Raw genomic sequence first — 7209 nt, 5'->3', positions numbered from 1 at the left:
ATCAGGGGCCGATGGGCAGCAGCCTGCCCTGGACGGGCTGCAGGGATGCTGTGAAGGCCACTGTTCCCCAGGTTTGAAGGACTCTGGCCATGATCCCCGGCCCGTGGACAGAAAGCCCAGAGCCAACGGGAACTCCAGCCAGCTGCAGGCAGATGTTACTCCTTCCCAGTTTGCCGGGGGTGGGGGCAAAGGTGCTCTTCCCTGTCCAGCAGTGGCAGTCATCCCCTGGGCAGAGCTCACCCTGATCCTCAGCCTAGTGGGAGGACATCCCCTTGTCACAGCCCACTTCCTGCAGAGAAAAAAGGGAAATATCGCACATCAGGAAGACATTCTTCCCTAGGAAGGTGGGGAGGCCCTGGCACAGGTTGCACAGAGAAGCTGTGGCTGCCCCATCCCTGGAAGTGTCCAAGGCCAGGCTGGACAGTCTAGTGGAAGGTGTCCTTGCCCATGGCAAGGGGTGGAAGGAGATGATCCCCAAGGTCCCTTCCAACCCAAACCACTCCAGGATGCCAGGATGATTCCACACTCTCTCCCTGCATTTATTTTGTGTCATTTCCTCTCAAAAACAAAATCTCCAAATTAGTTGTTTTGGCCATAATTTTAAAATCATTCCAGGAATAAAAAGGACTGTAAAACATACAGAATTCATTCCCATCAAATCATTATTAATTGGAACAGTACTCCCTCATCGCTGTCCTTGTTTTCCTTGGCTGGAAAACCTGATGATCCCCACTGGCTATTTTTAGGGTGGTTTTCTTTCTCCCAGCTGAAACCTCCTGGGATATTCAGGGCTTATTTGGAGGTAAGCCCCTCTGAGGTATTTCCTCTCGTGCCAATTCTGTGGAATGAGGTAAATAAAGCAAGTGAAGACTTCATTCTACCCCCTTGCTTCGCAAACACCCTCCCAGTTTGTCCTTGGCAGCTCCATCCCTGCAACACTTGCACCTGATGCTTCAGCTCCGCTGGGAAAGGGACAGCAAGTGCAGAAGGAAGTTCACTGCTGTGCAGGGGCTCCCTGGGCAACAGCACTTCAGTGGTTTAGTCCATGGCCTTTGCTGGTGCTCTCCCTCCTGGACGCAGAGGATGACCCAGACATTGCTCTCTCCCTTGTTTCTCCCACGCTTGTATACCCAGGTCCTGCTCTTTTGGGCCCCCCCTCAGGGGCTGCATTTTGACAGCAGGATTCTCCCACTTTTCAGCAGACCAGGGATCATTTCCCAGGGTCCCCAGGAAATTTCTGCAGCTGACCCATAACTAAGTGCAGAGCACAGGGCAAGGGAAGGACAAATTGCTCAGCACCCATCACCTGGAATTTTCCTTCTCCGTAGCATGCTCCTGTTCCCACTGTCTCTGGAGGTGCTCGCACGAGTCCTCCTTGTCCCAGCCCTGCCAAACTGACACACGCACACGAGAAATCAACGGGTTTTACTTGCACAATTGCCAACCCTAACCCTTACCTGTCCTGCCCAGAGCTGAGGGAAATCTGATGGAATATTAATAAACCTTTGTTAAGAGCAGTCATCAGCCCTGACTTTCAGGCTTTGCAGGACTTTGTAGGGAATAGACCCAAATTCAAATCCTACTTCTAACTTTCCAATAGGTTTTGTCAGAGAGATTCTGGACAGCAACTCCTACGACGGAAAGAAAAAACTGCATAAGGAGTAACAGAAGGTTTCCCATGAAGAACAGAAGTTCCTGTCCTCCCTCATCAGGCTGGGACTGTAAGGCCCAGTCTTTGCCATCAAGAGACAATAGTGTTGTCATTAAGACTTAAACCTCTCCCACATGGTTATATCTCAGAATTGGGCCAGCACTGAGCTACTCCCATGTGCCTGCAGTGCTTTGGGGAAGGGCAAGGCAACATCCCACTTCTGCTTGAAAACATTCAAGAGAATTTTGGCCCAGGACAAACTCAATCACCTCCATCGCTGCTCCATCCCACATCTAGGGGAATATTCATACAGTTTAGAAATACTCCCTTTCCCTGCTTCTCAGTCCATCCTTACACATCCGTGGAAGACGTTTACTTCACCCTTTGTTCCCAACAACAACTCTCCAGCCCAAATCCCAGCTCCCACAGACACAAACTAAACACACCTAAGGCAATGGTTCCATCAGCACCTGGAATTCCGAGCTCCTCGTTCCTGCATTGCTCATCCCAACATTCACAGCAACCTCACCTCAGCCCACAGGCTCTCTGTCCTCAGAGGGAAACACAACCCGGTGGGACACAGCTCTGGCACCGCATTTTCTCTCATTCCTGGTGTCCTGCAAACCCACAGGGAAATCCAATCCCTCAGACTCTGCATCCCTGGACACGAGGGTAACTGGAGTTTGACCCGGATCCTGGCGCCCTAGACAAGTGTGTTGCCACGAGCACAAGCCCGTGGCTCCATCCAGCCCATCCATCCCTCCTTTCCCTCCAGGGAGTCCCAAACCCTCCCACGGCTCCCCTGCGTCTCTCCCACGGCCCAGCCCAGCTCCAGGCTCTTCCCCAGCGCTGTGTCAACTCCATCCGTGGCAGAGCTGCAAACACTCCCCAAGCTTGGCCCCCCGGCCTCCTGAACCCCCACACCAATGCTCAGACTCACCAACAGGGACTGACCTGCCCCTCTCAGCCCAGCCCAACCCTACAGCTCTGTGACCCCACATTCACCTGGCCCTTCGCCACTTCCCTTGCACACATGGCAAAGACCAGCCTGGAGTGGGAAACAGAGCCATTTCCCAAAGAGCTAATGCCAACAGCCAGGAGAAGAGAAATGTGTCCCACTGACTTACCCCACCCCACGGGCAGGACCAGGTGCCCCCAGTGCTGGTCAGCGGGGCTGGAGCCTGTTGCCTTTGGCTGCTCACACCCCAACGCATTTGGCATCGCTGGGCCCAAGTCAATGATCTTCCCTGTCCTGAAAGAGAGGAGCACAAGAAAATTACGTGCACTGCGGAAGTCAAAGACTCCTGGCTTCCACCTTTCTGTTCTGATTACTCACTAGAGGGGTTTCTTCCCTAAAACCTGCTCTTACCTATGAAAAGCTGAGCAATTCACAGAGTTGCTGTTTGTATCCCAGCTTCCCAAAGGATTTCTCTCTCCCGGCAGCAGCAGCACTTCATGCTCCACAGGAAGCCCTAAGTGAGGCTGGGAATTGACACAGAACAAGCCAAAAGCATTAACTCAGCACCAGAACACTAAACAATAAAGCTATTTAGAGTCACCTTTGTCTCATCCCCCCACGCAGGCAGAGGCTTTGGGATTCCAGGGCAAACCCAGAGATCACCAGAGAGCAGCAGCCCCTCAGTCCCTCCACGGCCTCCCCTGGGGTCCCCCGGCCAGGAACCGGCCTACCCAGCCCCTGCTGTGCTGTGCAGCACAGCACGTGGGGGGATGACTTTTGGGATCCCTCCCCAGCTGCTGCAGAGCAATGCAGGCATTGGGGCCAAGACCTGCCCAGCCTCCAGGCACTGCAGACAGTTCAGCCCCAGTAGCAGTGGGATTTTCTGCCTCTTGCTCCCCTCTCATTGGGAACTGAACGGTGAGAAACAAGCTCTGATCAGACAGTGTGGCACCAGCACTAGGCACAATCAACACCAAGCAGCTTGGCTGGGCAGAGGCTGGCAGAGGCTTGGCAGAGGCCTGGGCCTTCCTAGTCCAGGCTCTGGGCTTCCTCTGCTTTCTTCCACTGCAATTATCCTGTCCTGGGAAGTGTTAAAACACAGACTGCCCAGTGAGACATGTCCTGAAAGAGAAATCAATTCCAACTACAGAAAATCTCAGTGCCACACTTCGAAACTCTTCAGCAAGGCCCCTGGCAAAGCCAAGATGAGGTGTGATTATCTGGAGTCCCAGGGAATTGAGGGGAAGCTCGGGAACGAGCAAAGAGCAAACAGCTTCGGCTGCTTCTCACTCCAGGCCCTACAGCAAGTGTAGTTTCCCTGGGATTTCATGTCCCTTGTGTCTCTCTTCCGAGCCCAACGGGTGAACAAACGGGTACTCCAAGATACACTTCCTCTGTACCTGAGTCAGCACAGACCCCCCCCGAGGAACTGGAATCCCAGGGCACATCTAAACACGGTCTTCCCGCCTGCCGCTCTCTCCGCACGTTCTCCTTCCAGCGGGATGCAGATGCGGCCCCCCAGAGGCAAGAAAACTGCCTGTCGTTCCCAGGGGACTTCTGCCAGGGGAGAGGCAGAAGAGCGGCCGCGTCCCCTCCGGGCCCTGCTTACCCCAGGGCTCCTGCAGAGCCTGACGTTGTATCTGCCGCCCTGTGCCGTTTCCGGGGGAGGAACCGCCGCAGCCCCGACAGCATCGCCACGGCACCGCGGGACCGAGCGGGGCGGGAGCGGAGCGGGACGGGAAAGGGACGGGGCGGGAGAGTACGGGATAGGGGCGCCGAGCGCGGCCGCGGAGCCTCCTCAGCGTCGGGCCCGCGCTCTGCCAGGGGTCTTCGCGCCTGAGCAGCGTCCCCGACTGGGGCTGCCCAAGCCAGTGCCTGCCGCCGCCCGAGAACCTGCCGCCCGCGCCCGGCGCCAGCGAGCGCCCCACCCTGTCCCCACAGTGGGAAGCACCGCGCAAAGACGGCGCTGCGAGCACGGGGTGGGGTCGGGGACGGGGTGGAGCTCAGGCAAGCGGAGGCACGCCTCTCTGAGGCGAGGGAGCCTCGTCCGCCATTTTTGGTGTGGCCTTGGAGGACTTCCGGTCCGGGCAGCGACATCTTTAGTGTGGCCTTGGAGAACTTGCCAAAGAGCGCCATCTTTAGTATGGCCTTGGAGGACTTCTGGTCCGGGGGGCGCCATGTTTTGTACGGCACTGGAGGTCTTTCGCTCAGGGAACTGCCCTGACTTCCGGTCCCCGATTTTACCCTCAGAATGTCCCTCACTAATTTCCGCGGTTTTATCTCAAAATGTTCATTTTATTCCCCCCCCCCGGGAGAGACGGGAGATCATAGGTCCCGGCGTGCCCTGGGAACAGGTCAGGCCCCATCGCGGCCGCTCCTTCCCCGCTCGGTGCCGGCCCGGCCGCCCTCCCCGCGGGCTCCGCTGGACCGCTGCCTGCTTGCCGTTCTCCGCTGCCCTTCCTCTCGGTGCGCGCGCGACCTGAGCGACTTAAGGACAGCCCCGGCAGGCACTGCGCAGGTCCCTTCGCTACAGTGCTGCCCCTGTATCTGCAGACAGCACTGCAGAGTCATCAAAGTCACTGCGCATGCGTCATCTGTACAGGGCCGCCCTTAGTGACCACGTGACCGAGGGCGTCTTGCAAATGACAGCGCATGCGCGAAAGCCACTGCCTTGCCTTCTCTCACAACGTGATTCATTGGCTCCTTTTGTTACTGAGCATGCGCCAAATCATCGCCTTTTTGCCCTTTCTTATCACGTGACACTCGGCTTTGGTGGAGCAAGTGCGCATGCATACCACTCTTTGCTGCAGTACCGCTTTCAGTCACGAGATGTCACGCGCGAGTCATCGCGCACGCGCAGTACCCCGAGGTCACCACCAGGCGGCAGCAGCAGCGATTCCCGTCCGTTCCTTTTAATATTTTTTATTTTTTTATTATAAAGCTGCTATGCTGATGCCGCCGCCCTTGTTGGCCACACAGAAGCAGCTCTGCAGCGTTTAATATCCTGTTTTGCAGATGCTGCTGAGCTCTTTGGGCTGGAAGTCAGCTTAAAGAAGACAGAAGTTCTCTATCAACCTGTACCTCAGGAAGTCTTCCATCATCCCCATATCACCATTGGTAAATCAGAGCTCAAATCAGTCCAGCAGTTTAATTACCTGGGTAGCCTCATCTCCTCAGATGGTAAGATTGACGCAGAGATAGACAACAGGTTAGCAAAGGCATATAGTGCTTTTGGAAAACTCCGTAAAAGAGTATGGCGTAATAAACACTTGAAGAAAAGCACCAAGATCAGTGTTTACAGAGCCATAGTTCTGTCTACTCTCTTATATGGTTCTGAATCATGGGTCGTCTGCCACCACCACCTGTGACTCCTAGAACGCTTCCATCAACGCTGCCTCCGTACAATCCTAAACATCCACTGGTCAGATTATGTGACCAATACATCTGTTCTGGAACAAGCAGCAGTCACAAGCATTGAGGCCATGTTGCTGAGAACACAGCTGTGCTGGGCCAGGCATGTCTCAAGGATGAAGGACCACCGCCTTCCTAAGATCCTGCTTTATGGTGAACTTGCCACCGGCTGCCACATGAGATGAGCCCCGAAGAGAAGATACAAGGACTCCCTGAAACAACATCTCAGCCTTGGCCATATTGATCACCATAACTGGTCTACTCTGGCCTCCAATCGGGAGGTCTGGAGACACGCCATCTGTAACGCTGCTGTTTCCCTTGAGAACACACGCAGGATCACCCTTGAGGAGAAAAGACATCGCAGAAAGAATCGTGTCTTGCAGAATATACCACATAAGGAGTCTTTCTGCTGTGCCTTTTGCAATCGGATATGTCTATCTCGTATTGGCCTTTTTAGCCACCAGTGCGCTTGTAACAAATGTGGATAGAGCCTTCCTAAATCTTCGTTTGCGAAGCCTGGCCATGATTTTTTTATTATATATATTTTTCAATTCTGTTATTTTATTTTATTTCCTATCTTTTATTTCATTTTTTTCTTTTGTTTTTCTTTTTTTAATTTCTTTTATTATTTTTCAGTTGTATTTATTTTTATTTTACTTTTTTTTAGGGGATTTTTGGGTTTTTTACTCTTTTCTTTAAAAGCTTTGTGAGGTGATCAGGGTCCCCTATGCTGTGTCATGAGAGGGGCAGAAAGCGAGGGTCCCCTGGACCCCCAAAATGCAGGGTGGGGACATTATTGGGGTCCCCTCTGGAACCCCTCCCTATTTTGGGGATCCCTACCCACTTTTGGGGGGGGTTCTCTGACGTTTTAGGGCCCCTCCCTGTCATTTTTGGGGGTCCCCACTGTCTTAGTTTAACAAGATTACAATTTAGAAATTAAGACACTTAGGTGGAAGTGTGGAAAAGGAAAATAACAGTTTTTTATTAACAAAATCTGAATAAACAACAAATGGTGCAACCAGAAACTTTCAGAAGAAACAAAACAAAGTCCCAGTTCCTCAGGTGGAGGTGAGAAACCCGCCGCAACCCGGGGAGGGGCTGGGGAAAAGGTAGGACTGTCGCGGCAGTTCAGCAGCCGCTCAGAGCCACGTGTGCTCGCAGCCAGCAATGAAGAAGTCTCTTTTTTCCC

Source organism: Lepidothrix coronata, unplaced genomic scaffold, assembly GCF_001604755.1.
Source record: "Lepidothrix coronata isolate B3197 unplaced genomic scaffold, Lepidothrix_coronata-1.0 Scaffold266, whole genome shotgun sequence".
NCBI lineage: Eukaryota > Metazoa > Chordata > Aves > Passeriformes > Pipridae > Lepidothrix > Lepidothrix coronata.
Note: the sequence above shows the minus strand (reverse complement) of the source record.